Source organism: Bos grunniens, chromosome X, assembly GCF_055505025.1.
Source record: "Bos grunniens cultivar Pamir isolate PY7600 chromosome X, Bosgru_T2T1.0, whole genome shotgun sequence".
Lineage (NCBI taxonomy): Eukaryota > Metazoa > Chordata > Mammalia > Artiodactyla > Bovidae > Bos > Bos grunniens.
The window spans coordinates 22,694,118-22,711,665 of NC_141194.1; the positions used below are offsets into that span (position 1 = coordinate 22,694,118).

A 17,548-nucleotide genomic window follows, 5' to 3' on the forward strand; every position below is an offset into this window, starting at 1 on the left:
GAAACAATAGTACATTACACTCAAGTAATTAGAAGGTAGGAATTGATGAAGATAAATGCAGAAGTGATGAATTAGAAGACAGTAGAACAAACTAATGAAAGCCAGTTCTTTGAAATTATTTCTGTAACACTTTCTGTAGGTATTATCAATTACAAAATAAAGAAGCATGAAAGTGCTATTAGTCAATAGAATTCTATAAGATATACCTACAGGAGAGATTTGGGGCTTCCCGGGTGGTGCAGTGGTAAAGAATCTGCCTGCCAATGCAGGAGACACAAGAGACACAGATTCGATCCCTGGGTTGGGAATATTCCCTGGAGGAGGAAATGGCAACTCACTTCAATATTCTTGCCTGGGAAATCTCACGAACAGGGGAGCCTGGCAAAGAGTCGTCGTAAAGAGGGTTGCAAAGAGTTGGGCACTACTGAGCACACATGCACTTGCAGAGGAGAGATTTAAAGGCTATAATAGAACACTATAAATACTTTTCAGGATACCAAATGGTGGATATGGAAAAAAATTCCACCTAAAGCATTTTTTAGCTAATAATCACAAAAGAATGCTAGAATGACCATTCTGCAGCCCCTAATGGATTAACGGTTGAGGGTAATGTTCCTCAGTGACTGGCAACATCACCACAAAGGAGATAACAGACACAATGTGTTCCCTGATGGAAATGCACAGTGTCACCTTAGGAGTAGGTTATTTACTAGTAATTAAACCTTCATGTTCAAACTTTTTCCTATTACAACTGAGGATTGTTGATGTTGAATACCAGATATGTTGGGTTTATTATTCTATTCTCTGTACTCCTGTAAGTCTGAGAATTTTAATAACATGATTTCATTGTAAGTAGCATGTCTTTAAATCAGGATTGGGAACACGTGTACACCCATGGTGGATTCACGTTAATGTATGGCAAAATCAATACAATATTGTAAAGTAAAAAATAAATAAATAAATAAAAAAGAAACAAGAACAGCCAAAATTTTGAAAAAAAAAATACAATTGAAATTAAAGGTTTTTTAGCAAAATATAAATGACTAAATAGGTCCATAAAGAAACAGAAAATTAGTATAAGAATAAAAACTAAAATTGTAGTGAAAATCACAGCATCCTCAAAATGTTCCTGGAAGCTTCTTACACTAAATGAAAGAGAAATGAACTGTTGCAAATCATACCAAAAAATGGGAAATGACTCATCCACTCTAATGGGCTAATGCTCCTTGATACAAAGACCAGGTAAGCCTACCCTGAAGAAAGAACACTTGAGTCAAGCTAATTCATGTAGAGATGAGTCTTAAATAACCTCATAGCTCATGCAATGTAGTGGTGTACTAATAAAAAAACAGACACTGTCAAAGAAATGCAAAGGATACTATATTAGAAAACATGAATTGGAAGTCACTATACTAACTATAGGGAGAAAAAAAGCATTTGCTCATGTGCAGGGGTGAAGAAAAAGCTTTGATTAAAAAACAGCATAAATTAATGGTAATAACTTTGAGAAAGCTTATAAGAATGGAATATCCATTATCATCAAGTTGTCAGCAAATATACATAAATGTGGAATATTAGAAACATTCCAAATAAAGTCTGGAAAAATACACAGAGGTATGGTACCACAATATGAATAATGAAAAAGAACATAATAATAATACCAAGATGGGCTTCCCTGTGATTCCATGGTAAAGAATCCACCTGCCAATGAAGGAGACATGGGTTTGACCCCTGGTCCAGGAAGATCCCACATGTCACTGGACAACTAAGCCCAAGGGCCACAACTATTGAGCCTGTACTCCAGAGCCTGGGAACCACAAATATTGAGCTGACATTCTGCAACTACTAAAGCCCAAGTGCCCTAGAGCCCGTGCTCCACAAAAGGGAAGCCACCACAATGAGAAGCTCCTGCACTGCAACTAGAGAGGAGCCCCTCTCGCCGCAACTAGAGAAAAGCCCGCACAGCAACAAAGACCCAGCACAGTCAAAATTAAAACAAATAAATAATAAATAAAATCGTTAAAAAATTATAATACCGAGATGATTTTATAAGTAAAATGCCTAAACTAATAGGCAAACATGATATTTCAATATATAAGGAGCATAAAAACTCTAGCATATTGAAAATCATACAGCAAAATCAGCAGCCTGGTCACACAAAATTGATAGCTAATCAATACCATTCACAGCAGCAACAATATCTAAAATATACCTGAAATTAAGTGCTTCCCTGGTGGCTCGGTGAATCCACCTGCCAATGCAGGAGATGCAGGTTCGGTATCTGGGTCAGGAAGATCCCCTGGAGAAGGAAATGGCAACCCACTCCAGCGTGCTTGCCTGGAAAACTTCATGGACAGAGGGGCCTGGAGGACTACAGTCCATGGGGTCACAAAAGAGCCAGACATGACTTAGTGACTGACCAACAACAACGAAAATGAAAACTAATAAAATTGTAGAAGATCTTTATGGAAGTAACTACAAACATTTACTGATAGAGGAAAAAAATGTCCTGAATAGAGCACTATAATATTTTTATTCAGGGGAACAGAATACTGCAAAGATATCAGTTCTCCCTAACTTATTTACAGTTGTAGTGCTGTACATGTAGCTTCCAAGATGACAATCAAACTTGGGGTGCTATCTCCTGTGCCCCAAGTCAACCCTGGAAAAACTAAAGAAGGAATAAATCAAATGATATCAACAATAAGAGTGAAATAATAGTGAGAAACCTGAGGATAAAAAGAAAACTGAGGATAACAAGTCTGTACTGTTAAGTGCTTGTGTGATGGCAGGTAAGAGAGGTCTAGGTAAGACAAGGATCAGTTGAAGGAAAGGTTTTAAAGTTTGGCCCTTGTATCTTTTGTTGTGTCCTGAGTAAACGAATTTCTACTGCCTCATAGCACTTAAGGGAACTTCAGGCAGCATCTCAGAGCCTGTATGCCAGGACTATTGGGTTATGCCAGGACAATGGGGTGATATCAGGACAGCGCCAAAGGTTGGTTTGTTGAGACAATATGAGTCCAGAGATTGTCCTAAAAACCACCTGAATCTTCTTTCATTGGTGAGGATGGGGCTTTTTTTAATGGTTCTCTTAAAAAGACTATAAAGCATGAATCAGAATAGTAAGAACACTTGAGCTCTACTCTTTAAGCAAATTTCAAATATATAATACATTATAACTAACTGCTGTCACCATGCTGTATAGTTGATTTCCAGAACTTATTCATCTTATGACTGAAAGTTGTACCCCTTGACCAGTATACCCCTACTCACTAACCGCTCAGCCTCCGGTAACCACTGTTTTATTCTCTATTATTAGGAATTCAACTTTGTTTTTTAGATTCTACATATAAGTTAGATCATTAATACTTGTCTCTCTGTGTCTGACATTTCATTTAGCATAAAGTCCTCCTACGATCATTTACCTAGTTAAAAATGATGGGAGTTCTCAACATACACAAAAATATGGTAACTATGGGAGGATTTAAGTTACGTAGTTAGATCCTGGCACTAATTTCACAATGTATGCAAATATCAAAAACACTGTAATATATATATATATATATATATATATATATATATATATATAAAACAGTATACATTTGTCAAAATATAAAGAAAAATATCAAAATAGAATAGCAAGTAACACAGTAATTGCACACAAGGACAAAATTTCATATCAGAAAATTTCATTAATGACACTGGTATCAGTGAAGAAAGAACCCACAGAGAGCTGTCAGTCTAAGGAGTTGCCTCTATTTCTCCATGGGTTCTTGAGGACCCTGGTGCAGTTAGGGGTCTGAAGTTAGAAAAGGAAAGGATTCCAGGATTCCTAGAACTCGATGCAAGTTCCCTAACTGGGAACACTGAAACCCACAGATTTCTCACCTCCTGCAGGAATTTCCAGGAAGTCTCAGGTATATAAGTGTCCAGGTGAGATGTACATGCACTTCACACCAGGGGTCTCAGGAGCTGATGTCTTCAATGTGAGGCCTTAGCCTCAGGTCAGCAGATGGGATGTAGCCCAGCACCTACACGGGTCAAGGAAAATATGGAAAGAGAAAAGAGCATCACTCACCACAGAAGAGGGAACCCAAGAGAGGCCTCACTGTTGGTCTCAGGGGCTCCAGGATGGCTGTTAGGTTTGGGCTCACAAATACTTCCTGCTGGGTGTGCAGACAGAAGTGAGTATGGAGGGATGAGGCCAGTTCACTGAGCTCAGCACAGGGACCCCTTAACAGTCAATGAAAGGACCACATCTCATCCAGCAGGAAGCCCCCCCAGAACCCACCCCCCCTCACCCAGGTCCCACCCTTGCTGTCCTCCTGGAGCCCAGATGCACATGATAGGAAGTGACATCCCCCTAATCACACTGGGGGTACTACACCATCTTTGATAGTACTGCTATCTCTGGGAGCTGCAGTACATGGTGACCAGAGGGAGGAGGTCCAAGTTTCAATCAGGTGTAAATGTGTGAGGTGACATGAGTTACCAGTGCAGGGATATACCCTGGAACCCCCAATCCATTTTCCCTCCAAGAAAGGGGGCCACACAGCCCCAGCCAACCCTGCTCTCAGCCCAGAGGCTAGGGCCTGGCTCTTAGGTCCCAAGTCCATTGACTTCACACGTGGGGTCTCTGTAAGAAATGCCTGGATCTGGGGGTGGTGGATCTGGGTGCAGGGTTGGTGGACCCTGGCTCTGTTCAGTAGAGGGAAGTCCAGGATTCTGTGGAATGAAGGAGGGATCTGCAGGGGGACTGAGTTTCTCAACACCCCAGATTGGCCACACCTAACCCTTTACCCAGCGTGACTTGGCTGGGGAGCAACCGGTCAGCATCTGGGGAGTTCTAAAGGCTGAGGGCTCCCTGACTGCAATCACCAACACAGGACACTCGGGGAAGATGGGACCTCGCTCTGAAGGGCTGGCAGCAGATCAGCAGAGGGAGGATGTCAGGGCTCGGGTGGAGTCAGGGTAATGACCATCTTCCGCATCACACAGCCGACTCAGGACCCTCCCCTGTGGCCAGCACTTCCTCCCAGCCAAACATGGGGACGGGGGCGGTGGTCTGTCAGGGGAGGTTGCAGCTTGGTTGTGAACGGGCAGCTTCGAGACAGCAGAAGGGCGGGTCCCGGCTCCCTTCACTGGGGGCCTGAACATTCCCTCCTCTCATCATCTGGGGTGACAGGGAAGGTGGCAGCGTCAACTTCAAAGCAAGAGAGGGAACAGGGTGGGTGGGTTTGGGGGCGGGGGGGGATATGAGGGAGTCTTGCCCCAGGTTTCATCATGACTCTGAAATGTGAATTGAAAGGACTGCCTCCCCTGCCAGCTCCCACAGGCCTCCCTCTTAACACCGAGGCAGGGCTGTCTGGCTGTGCCCCAGCGATCACTCTCATTTTCTACTCAGCAGTCTCAAGGGAGGGGATCACCAGGAGAACAGACTTGTGGGTCCTAGAGCACTGGGCTCAAGGACTGCTCAGAGGCGGCTTTGGTTCAAGCCAGGGAGGAATCTCCCCAGTGCAGTTGTTCACAACATCTGCTTGTCCTTCCTCTAGGTGCCCTCCTTGCCTGCCACCCTGCCCACATGTGCCTGTGATCCATAACCTGTGTCACCATGCCTCGGAGGCACAAAAACAAGTATCATGCCCGTGTGAAATGCCACCAGGTCCAGGGGGACACTCAGTGTCCCCAGGAAGCCCAGACCAGTGCTGTTGCAGCCCCCAAAGAGGAGTGCCCCTCCTCCCCCTTGTCTGTCCCTCAGGGTTCTCCCCCAAGCTCCCCTGCTATTGGAGATCACCAGGAGCTTCAGGGAGCCATGGCCTCTAGCTCTCTTGATGCAGGGCCTTCCTGCTCAGGATGTGATGAAGGTGCCCAGGGCCCAGAGGAGGAAAGTGCATGTGCCTCCCAGGCAGGCCCTGCCACTCAGAGCCCTCCCATAGATCCTCTGACCAAGAAGGCCAGCATGCTGGTGGAATTCCTGCTGGAGAAGTACACCAGGAAGGAACCCATCTCCCAGCACGCCCTGCTGAAGGTCGTTGGCAGCAAGTATAGGCAGCACTTCCCTGAGTTCCTCAGGAGAGCCTGTAAGCACATGGAGCTGGTATTTTGCCTGGAGCTGACGGAAGTCGACTGTAGCAGGAACATCTATGCCCGCATCAACAAGCTCAACCTCGGGGGCGATGAAGGTCTGAGTGATGAGTGGGGTCTGCCCAAGTCTGGTTTTCTCATGGTGCTCCTGGGCATTATCTTCATGAAGGGTAACCGAGCTACCGGGTAGGAGGTCTGGGAAATGCTCAGTGTGTTGGGGGTCTATATGGGGAGGAGGCATTGGATCTTTGGGGAGTCCAGAAGGCTCATCACCAAAGATCTGGTGCAGAAAAAGTACCTGAAGTACGGACAGGTGCCCAGTGGCGATCCTCCACACTACGAGTTCCTATGGGGCCCGAGAGCCTGTGTTCAGACCAATAAGATGAAGGTGTTGGAGGTGCAGGCCAAGATCCACGATACCCTCCCAATTTCCTTCCCAGACCTCTGTGACAAGGGTCTGAGAAATCAGGTGGAGAGAGCAGGGCTGAGAGGTGTGGCCAGGGCTCCAACAACGGCTGAAGCCAGTGCCCCTTCCAGGGCCAAGTCCTACAGCTCCTCCCACATCTAGGGAGGGAGGCCCAGACACTTTCTTCCCTTTTGTTTTGGAACAGAGCTGTCAAGATCTTAAACAGTAGAGAGTACTAGGGTGGAGGGAACAAAACTGGTATGTTCTTTACTGTTTTATGTAGTAAAGGAGTTTAAGTGCAACTCATTTTTAAAAATATATATCATTTTTCCTTTATCCATAGGAGAAATATCTAGTGAAAGTTGATTTAAATTAGATTAAGGAGATTAGGAAGGAGTTCAGTATTTTCAAATGTTAATTACTTTTCATAAGGTTTCTTGTGCTTCAGAATACAAATGGATTAATCATATAAATCACATTGTTTGCTGTTTTAAAGTTTTGAAAGCCATACGTTGGGTATATGTAAAACACATTGAACGTATTGAATATGTTGTTCACCATCTAAACAAGGTAAGATGACACTGGAACAGAGTTTTCTCAAACAGTAGTCAAGCACCTAGATAGTGCAGGTTAGTAGGGGTTGAGCAAACCAAGTTTTGGTCTCTATTTTCTTCCTGATTTAAACCAGTAACTTCTTCAAATTGTTTGTTTCATTTTTATTGAATATTTTTACTTCTAACAGATTCTTTTTCTTCAGAATACTGATTTGGTAATGATTTTCCAGTTTTATTTATTACTGTTTTAAGATTTTTAAAGTTACAGTTTTGGAAGATGTAAAAGAAATTCATGAACCATCTGTATTGTCTTTATGATCTGGAAGTAGGCAATATGTCGCTGAAAGAGAGATTTTCACGGTAATGTGAAACGTGACCACAGAAAATATTGAGAAACCAAAAAGCAATTAAGCATATATAAAGGAAAAATCTTTTAATTTGTAGTTTGCCTTATTTCCTCTAACCATTTGTTTTTTGGAAAAAATAAAATATACTTTGCCTTAATTTAGCTCATTTAAGAATATTCATTTCTTTTGTCCCAATGTACTGCATAGTCTCTGCTATCTACTGGATAAAAATAACCTCAGATAAGAAGGTGGTATTTTGGAGGTTCATAATAATCATAACTTCCATTAAATTAAAGACCAGTGTTTCTTAATCAGTATGACTCTGCTGTATATGTAGTACATGCGTTCCAGCATTCATGCAGGATAGGATTTAGCAGACTCCATTTATAGATGGATAACTTGCAATTGTCTCAAGTTCACAAGACTGATAAAGTGACCTTCATCAGACATGTCCCCTGATGTGCACTAGTCCACAGTCTTTCCTTTTCTTTGCAAGAGCAAGAACTGAGGAAATCTCTTCACCAGTGGCATATTTGGTACTGTGACTAGGATTGCTGCCACAGTGAACTCCAGTGGTCTTGCCCAAACTGCTGGCTGGAGACTCCTGAATTTTGCTCTATCTCTCCCATGAAAACTTGCTTGCTGTCACTCCCTGCTTTGTTCTCTTTCCATGACCCACAGGGCAAGATTTGGGTCAGCCCACTGTGTCATGTCTCCCCCCAATTAAGAGCTGCAAGGAGTACGCCCAGGCTGTGCATACCCAAAGAACCCTTGGGTGGCAGCTGACACTGTCCTTGGGCCTGGTAGACACAGAATTTCCAATGGTGAAGGAGCCCACTGAGGCCAAGACTTTTCTCCTCTCAGTCTTTGTCATTTCCTCTATGGCTCTTTCCATTTTTGAGGTGAGAAGTTTAACTGAGAAGACTGCATGATGTTCAAATAAAGACTGAACAAATAATCAGGGACTTGATTGGGTGAGTTTCTTCTCTGTAAGTCCTCGAGCCCATTTCCCTCTCTACACGCTCTTAATCCCAGTCCACACTGGTCTTCTGGGACCAGAGTTGCATCAGGGGCCAAAACTGGGGGACTCTTCATTCTTCTCTATAGATTTTTGGCCTACCTCGCTGCATCTCGACCTTACACTGTGGGCGATCTCCTCCCTTCTGGGGGTCTCAAGCAGACTTTATGAACCCCAGAGCAGAGGCAGTAAGTGAGCACCTTTCTCAGCAGGCTTAGGACTTTCTGCCTAGGAGACAGTCCACTTATCCCAGGATCAACAATTAGGAACTCCAACCTCCTCCACTTCATAGCTCTACACCTTCCCTCGTATCCTTGATTTCTCTTCTATCCTGCTCTGCAGACTTCTCAGACTGTCTCTTGATCCTTGAGCCTCCTTGCTGGTTAGGTGTTGCTTCTTTCACTTCTATAAAGTAATGTGGTCAGTTGCTACGGCATGTCCAACCCTTTGTGGCCCCTTGGACTGAAGCCCACCTGGATCCTCTGTCCACGGGATTTCCCAGGCAACAATACTTGAGTGGATTACCATTGCCTTCTTTAGGGTACCTTCCCAATCCTGTGATTGAACCCACATCTCCTGCTTTGCAGGTGGATTCTTAGCAAGGAGCCACTTCAGGAGTCCAAAGAGGAGCCCTCTTCAATATCACAATGACAATACCCTGAGGGGAACTTTTGCCTAGTATTGTTATCACTGCCTTGTGGTACTCCAGTCCTACCTTTCGGCTCTGTGTCTTTTTCTTTTACTTCAGTGATAACGGTAAACTTTTTAGTTGGCTCAGAGCCTAGGTCTCGTTCCTCCCTCTCTGAAGACTTTAGGCTCTTGGACGCTGGTAATTTTTCCTCCCACTGGCTTCTGTTCCTTTTCAAGACTAACCCAAGGGGCCGCCTCAGGCTCACCAATCAGGTAGATTTCAGGTGCTCACAGGGAACCCACTGTTGACACTGGGAGTGCACCAGAACAAATAACTCCCATTGGTCCCTGTCTTGTGACACCCTAACCCAAAAATGGGAGGCGAGGGTGGAAGTCCCATGCATCCAAATGCTCATGACCCTATTCCAAAATCCATGTCTAAAGAACTCCTTTTAACTCCTGTGAAAGCACTCACACCCCTTTCAAAGTGCCTCCTTCTCCAACAGGAGACCAATATTTTATATGATCAGCTTATTAGTCCACTTCCCCAAGAACCACAACCTGGAACTGCTACCTCCCCAGTTCTGAGGGAGGAACAGTCTGCCAGACCATCCTCCTCTAATGTACCATCTAGGCAGCAGGAGACCCAAGGCCCCCACAAATCAACTCATGGATTCTGCCTTTGGCATACTTAATGATAGAGAGGTAGGGTTGAGGAGGCAAAAAGGATTCAGGGACAACAGCAAAAAGCATAATTACACAAAGTGACAGCTCAAACCCCTGCACCACCTTAGGGTTACTCTCCCTTAACAAAACCAACGGCAGGGACAGAATCCAGGAAGCCTGGATCAGAGCCACTGTCTTGTGCACAAAGCATGGATCTTCCTACAGCCAGGGGGGTGACTGAAGGACGAATGTTCCCTGTTTGGGAAAAGTCTACCAGTACCCTACCCGACAGATGTACAAATGAGAGGGCCTCCAGAAGCATGACCACAGTCCCTCCAGTCCTATAGGAGACTCGAGGCTGCCAAAGCAAGCTAGCCGAGGGGACCGAAGACTGATGGAGCCCAGGAACCTCCATGGCTCCCAAAGGACACCTGCTCATTTCCCCAGAGGAGCTTCAGGTAACCCTCGATGTGGCAGGGAGGACAGTTATTTTATATGTGGGGCAGCTACCTGGTGCTGATTTCCCTTGACCCTCAGCCCTCCAATCCTCCATGATAATGGGGATGGAAGGAAGGTCCCAAACCAAGTGACCTACCCCTCCCTTCAAGTCCTTGCTAGGAAAGTTTACCTTTGATCATCAATTTCTGATCATGTATGACTGCCCCCTCCTCTTCTTGGGAAGAAACTTGCTCACTAAATTCCAGATAAGAGTCCAAGCTGGAGACCCTCATGGAGAAGACACCCAGCAAGAGAAATGATTGCTCTTGGCTGGGAGGCCTGCCTCCATATGACAGGGATAGAATAGAATAGGATACAGGTAGCTGTCCTAGGTGACTCAGTGGAGAAGTAAGCACCTGCAATGCGGGAGACGAAGGTTCAATCCCTGGGTGTGGAACATCCCCTGGAGGAGGAAATGGCTACCCATTCCAGTATTCATGCCTGGAGAACCCCGTGGACAGAGAGCCTGGACTGCTGCAGTTCATGGGGTTGCAGAGTCAGACCCATGAATGAGGGCCTGAGCACAGATAGACAGAGAGACGGGTAGCTGTAGAAGTCTATTAGGGGCCTCAGTTCAGTTCAGTTCAGTTTAGTCGCTCAGTCATGTCCGACTCTGCGATCCCATGAATTGCACCACACCAGGCCTCCCTGTCCATCACCAACTCCCGGAGTTCACTCAGACTCACGTCCATTGAGTCAGTGATGACATCCAGCCATCTCATCCTCTGTCGTCCCCTTCTCCTCCTGCCCCCAATTCCTCCCGGCATCACAGTCTTTTCCAGTGAGTCAACTCTTCGCGTGAGGTGGCCAAAGTACTGGAGTTTCAGCTTTAGCATCATTCCTTCCAAAGAAATCCCAGGGCTGATCTCCTTCAGAATGGACTGGTTGGATCTCCTTGCAGTCCAAGGGACTCTCAAGAGTCTTCTCCAACACCACAGTTCAAAAGCATCGGTTCTTCAGCGCTCAGCTTTCTTCACAGTCCAACTCTCACATCCATACATGACCACTGGAAAAACCATACCCTTGACTAGATGGACCTTTGTTGGCAAAGTAATGTCTCTGGTTTTCAATATGCTCTCTAGGTTGTTCATAACCTTCCTTCAAAGGAGTAAGCGTCTTTTAATTTCATTGCTGCAGTCACCATCTGCAGTGATTTTGGAGCCCCAAAAAATAAAGTCTGACACTGTTTCTACTGTTCTCCATCTATTTCCCATGAAGTGATGGGACCAGATGCCATGATCTTCGTTTTCTAAATGTTCAGTTTTAAGCCAACTTTTTCAGTCTCCTCTTTCACCTTCAGCAAGAGTCTTTTAAGTTCCTCTTCACTTTTTGCCATAAAGGTGGTGTCATCTGCATATCTGAGGTTATTGATATTTCTCCTGGCAATCTTGATTCCAGCTTGTGCTTCTTCCAGCCCAGCATTTCTCATGATGTACTCCGCATATAAGTTAAATAAACAAGGTGACAATATACAGCCTTGATGTACTCCTTTTCCTATTTGGAACGAGTCTGTTTTTCCATGTCCAGTTCTAACTGTTGCTTCCTGACCTGCATACAAATTTCTGAAAAGGCAGGTTAGGTGGTCTGGTATTCCCATCTCTGTCAGAATTTTCCACAGTTTACTGTGATCCACACAGTCAAAGGCTTTGGCATAGTCAATAAAGCAAAAAAAAATAGATGTTTTTCTGGAACTCTCTTGCTTTTTCAATGATCCAGTGGATTTTGGCAATTTGATCTCTGGTTCCTCTGCCTTTTCTAAAACCAGCTTGAACATCTGGAAGTTTACAGTTCACATATTGCAGAAGCCTGGCTTGGAGAATTTTGAGCATTACTTTACTAGTGTGTGAGATGAGTGCAATTGTGCAGTAGTTTGAGCATTCTTTGGCATTGCTTTTCTTTGGGATTGGAATGAAAACTGCCCTTTTCCAGTCCTGTGGCCACTACTGAGTTTTCCAAATTTGCTGGCATATTGAGTGCAGCACTTTCACAGTATCATCTTTCAGGATTTGGAATAGCTCAACTGGAATTCCATCACCTCCACTAGCTTTGTTCATTGTGATGCTTTTTAAGGCCCACTTGACTTCACTTTCCAGGATGTCTGGCTCTAGGTCAGTGATCACAGCATTGTGATTATCTGGGTCGTGAAGATCTTTTTTGTTCAGTTCTTCTGTATATTCTTGCCACTTCTTAATATCTTCTGCTTCTTTTAGGTCCATACAATTTCTGTCCTTTATCGAGCCCATCTTTGCATGAAAAGTTCCCTTGGTATCTCTAATTTTCTTGAAGAGATCTCTAGTCTTTCCCATTCTGTTGTTTTCCTCTATTTCTTTGCATTGATCACTAAGGAAGGCTTTCTTCTCTCTTCTTGCTATTCTTTGGAACTCTGCATTCAGATGCTTATATCTTTCCTTTTCTCCTTTGCTTTTCGCTTCTCTTCTTTTCACAGCTATTTGTAAGGCCTTCCCAGACAGCCATTTTGCTTTTTTTGCCTTTCTTTTCCATGGGGATGGTCTTGATCCCTGTCTCCTGTACAATGTCATGAACCTCATTCCATAGTTCATCAGGCACTCTATCAGATCTAGGACCTTAAATCTATTTCTCACTTCCACTGTATAATCATAAGGGATTTGATTTAGGTCATACCTGAATGATCTAGTGGTTTTCCCTACTTTTTTCAATTTAAGTCTGAATTTGGCAATAAGGAGTTCATGATCTGAGCCACAGTCAGCTCCTTGTCTTGTTTTGTCCAAGGTAAGGAGCAGCGGCTGTGCTTTGCTGGAGCAGCCGTGAAGAGATACCCCACATCCAAGGTAAGAGAAACCCAAGAAAAATGGTAAGTGTTGCAAGAGGGCATCAGAGGGCAGACACACTGAAACCATACTCACAGAAAACTAGTCAATCTAATCACACTAGGACCACAGCCTTGTCTAACTCAATGAAACTAAGCCATGCCCGTGGGGCCACCCAAGACGGGCAAGCCATTGTGGAGCAGTCTGACAGAATGTGGTCCACTGGAGAAGGGAATGGGAAACCACTTCAATATTCTTGCCTTGAGAACCCCATGAACAGTATGAAAAGGCAAAATGATAGGATACTGAAAGAGGAACTCCCCAGGTCAGTAGGTGCCCAATATGCTACTGGAGATCAGTGGAGAAATAACTCCAGAAAAAATGAAGGGATGGAGCCAAAGCAAAAACAATACCCAGCTGTGGATGTGACTGGTGATAGACACAAGGTCTGATGCTGTAAAGAGCAATATTGCATAGGAACCTGGAATGTTAGGTCCATGAATCAAGGCAAATTGGAAGTGGTCAAACAAGAGATGGCAAGAGTGAATGTCGACATTCTAGGAATTAGCGAACTAAAATGGACTGGAATGGGTGAATTTAACTCGGATGACCATTATATCTACTACTGGAATCCCTCAGAAGAAATGGAGTAGCCATCATGGTCAACAAAAGAGTCCAAAATGCAGTACTTGGATGCAATCTCAAAAACGACAGAATGATCTCTATTCGTTTCCAAGGCAAACCAGTCAATATCACAGTAATCCAAGTCTATGCCCCAACCAGTAATGCTGAAGAAGCTAAAGTTGAAAGGTCCTATGAAGACCTACAAGACCTTTTAGAACTAACACCCAAAAAAGATGTCCTTTTCATTATAGGGGACTGGAATGCAAAAGTAGGAAGTCAAGAAACACCTGGAGTAACAGTCAAATTTGCCCATGGAATAGGGAATGAAGCAGGGCAAAGACTAATAGAGTTTTGCCAAGAAAATGCACTGGTCATAGCAAACACCCTCTCCCAACAACACAAGACAGGACTGTACACATGGACATCACCAGATGGTCAACATCAAAATCAGATTGCTTATATTCTTTGCAGCCAAAGATAGAGAAGCTCTATACAGTGAGCAAAAACAAGACCAAGAGCTGACTCTGGCTCAGATCATGAACTCCTTATTGCCAAATTCAGACTGAAATTGAAGAAAGTAGGGAAAACCACTAGACCATTCAGTAGGGGCCTAGAGATAGAGAAACCTAGGAACATTTGGGAGACCAGTATAAGTTACTGATCGCTCAAGAAATGTATCAGAAGGTCGTGAAATGTATCAGGTTTGCTTGAATATAAGCAGGAGGGAGTTATGTAAGCCTGACCTCTTCAAAGAAGGCAGTCTTTCCCCCTCGTTCACTTTCCTTTGATTATAAAATGCAGCCCACTTAATCCTCAGGGCAGAGCTCCATTACCTGCCTGCTTGCCTTTCTTACAAGCGTCCTATATTAATACATCTATTTCCTGTCTAACACTTTGCCTTTCTGAATTCCTTCTGTGCTGAGACACAAAGAACCAGAGCATCAGTAAGTCCAGGTACCAGGTGAGTGATGCTAATTTAAAGACCATGGTTCAAGTCCCAAACAGGATTTTGGCTGGATTCAAGTCCAGGCCAGGTGGGTTTCAGTCCCAGCCTTGTGGGCTCAAGTCCCAGCCTGAGGTGAATATTTTCAAACAGAGGAGGTCTCCATGCCACCCTGCCCAAATTTTTCAACTTTGGCCATTAAACTGGTTCACAGTGCTAGAACTAAAGTCACTTTCTTCTGCATTTCTGTGCACCTAGTCTCCCAGTATCTTTCCCTTTTTGTGTACAAATTCAGACACTGTATGCCACGAATGCCTGCACTTTGTGTGCTTATAAAATTCAATTCGATGGTGCCTGCAGGGTTGGAATGGAAAAAAAAAAAGAAGGAAAAAAATGGTCTAAAAATTGTCTGGCTACCTTTAGAAAGGGGGCTTCTTCCTGCTTGGTTTACTGAGAGAAGTGAGAGGCAAGGAGGGAGGCCAGCTGACTGAGATCAGCAGGGAAATCCGAGGAGCCACTATGAGTCGAAGAAGGGAACACATCCCCCCTCTTGCCTGAAACTCCCCCAGAACCCCGCCCACCCAGGCCCCGCCCCTGCTGTCCTCCTGGAGCCCAGATGCACATGATAGGAAGTGACGGCCCCCTATCCATGCTGGGGTGCCATGCCATCTTTGAGAAGGCTGCTATCTTTGAAAGCAGCTGTAGCTGTGACCAGAGGGAGGAGTCTGAGGTCTCATCAGGGGTCCAAGTTGGAAGTGACATGAGTTACAAGTGCACTGGATAGTTACAAAGATATGCCCTGGCACTCCCAACAGCTTTTCCATCCAAAAAGAGGGGATTTAAAGCCCCCCGGCAACCCGGCACCTGCTCTACGCCTGGAGGCTCAGACCTGGCTCTTAGGTCCAATGTCCATTGGCTACGCACGTGGGTTCTCGGGACATAACCTGGGTCCAGGGGTGGTGGACCTGGGTGCGGGGTTGCTGGACCCTGGCTCTGTTCAGTAGAGGGAAGTCCGGGATACTGTGGAGTGAAGGAGGGACCCGCAGGGGGGACTGAGTGTCTCCACACCCCAGATTGGCGGCCATGCCTAACCCCTTACCCAGCATGACTTGGCCAGAAAGCAACTGGTCAGCATCTGGGCAGTTCTAAAGGCTTAGGGGCTCCCTGACTGCAATCACTGACACGGGACACTAGGGGAAGAGGGGACCTCGTTCCGAAGGACTGGCAGCCAGTCAGCAGAGGGAGGATGTCAGGGCTCGATGGGAGTCAGGGTAATGACCATCCTCCGCATCACACGGCTGACTCAGGACCCTCCCCCGAGGCCAGCACTTCCTTCGAGCCAAACACGGGGACGGGGGCGGTGGTCTGTCAGGGGAGGTTGCAGCTTGGTGGTGAAGGGGCAGCCTTGAGACAGTAGAAAGCGGGTCCCAGCTCCCTTCATTGGAGTCCTGAACATTCCCTCCTCTCATCGTCTGGGGTGACAGGGAAGGTGGCAGCGTCAACTTCAAAGCAAGAGAGGGAATAGGTTGGGTGTATTTAGGGACAGGGGGATATGAGGGAGACTTGCCCCAGTTTTCATCATGACTCTGAAATGTGAACTGAAAGGACCTGCCTCCCCTGACAGCCCCCACAGGCCTCCCTCTAAAGCCCAGGAGGTCTGTCTGACTGTGCCCCAGTGATCATTCTCACTTCCTACTCAGACGTCTCAGGGAGAAGCGCACCAGGAGAACATAAGACTTGTGGGTCCTAGAGCACTGGCCTCAAGGACCCCTCAGAGGTGGCTTTGGTTCAAGCCAGGGAGGAATCTCCTCACTGCAGTTGCTCACAACATCTGCTTGTCCTTCATCTAGGTGCCCTCCTTGCCTGCCACCCAGCCCGCATGTGCCTGTGATCCATAACCTGTGTCACCATGCCTCGGAGGCACAAAAACAAGTATCATGCCTGTGTGAAATGCCACCAGGTCCAGGGGGACATTCATTGTCCCCAGGAGGCCCAGTCCAGTGCTGCTGCAGCCCCCAAAGAGGAGTTCCCCTCCTCCCCCTCATCTGTCCCTCAGGGTTCTCCCCCGAGCTCCCCTGCTACTGGAGATCACCAGGAGCTTCAGGGAGCTATGGCCTGTAGCTCTCCTGATGCAGGGCCTTCCTGTGCAGGATCTGATGAAGGTGCCCAGGGCTCAGAGGAGGAAAGTGCAGGTGCCTCCCAGGTAGCCCCTGCCACTCAGAGCCCTCGCATAGATCCTCTGACCAGGAAGGCCAGCATGCTGGTGGAGTTCCTCCTGGAGAAGTACACCAAGAAGGAGCCCATCTCCCAGCACGCCCTGCTGAAGGTCGTTGGCAGCAAGTATAGGCAGCACATCCCTGAGATCCTCAGGAGAGCCTCTAAGCACATGGAGCTGGTATTTGGCCTGGAGCTGACGGAAGTCGACCATAGCAGGAACATCTATGCCCTCATCAACAAGCTCAACCTCGGGGGCGATGAAGGTCTGAGTGATGAGGGGAGTCTGCCCAAATCTGATTTTCTCATGATGCTCCTGGGCATTATCTTCATGAAGGGTAACCGCACCACAAGGGAGGAGGTCTGGGAATTCCTCAGTGCTTTTGGGGTCTATATTGGGAGGAGGCACTGGATCTTTGGGGAGCCCAGAAGGCTCATCACCAAACATCTGGTGCAGAAAAAGTACCTGAGGTACCGAGAGGTACACAATGTCAATCTTCCATACTACGAGTTCCTGTGGGGCCCGAGAGCTTGTTTGAAACTAATAAGATGAAGGTGTTGGAGGTGCTGGTGAAGATCCAAGATACCGTCCGGACTTCCTTCCCAGACCTCTATGATGAGGGTCTGAGAGATCAGGCGGAGAGAGCAGGGCTGAGAGGTGTGGCCAGGGCTCCAACAACGGCTGAAGCCAGTGCCCCTTCCAGGGCCAAGTCCTACAGCTCCTCCCACATCTAGGGAGGGAGGCCCAGACACTTTCTTCCCTTTTGTGTTGGAA

At 46.1% G+C, this 17,548-nt stretch overlaps 1 long non-coding RNA gene and 2 pseudogenes across 1 annotated transcript in view; 2 read left to right on the forward strand and 1 right to left on the reverse strand.

The window, feature by feature from the left end:
- LOC147339934 (uncharacterized) overlaps nucleotides 1–4,031 on the reverse strand; it is a 67,073-nt gene extending 63,042 nt beyond the window's left edge. The window contains exon 1 of the long non-coding RNA XR_015158514.1: nucleotides 3,889–4,031. This is a non-coding gene — a long non-coding RNA (uncharacterized LOC147339934). The remainder of the gene's footprint in view (nucleotides 1–3,888) is intronic.
- A 1,580-nt stretch (nucleotides 4,032–5,611) lies between these two features.
- LOC147339937 (melanoma-associated antigen B4-like) lies at nucleotides 5,612–6,652 on the forward strand (annotated as a pseudogene).
- Nucleotides 6,653–16,456: 9,804 nt separating this feature from the next.
- On the forward strand, nucleotides 16,457–17,508 carry LOC147339938 (melanoma-associated antigen B17-like; annotated as a pseudogene).
- Nucleotides 17,509–17,548: the final 40 nt, after the last annotated feature.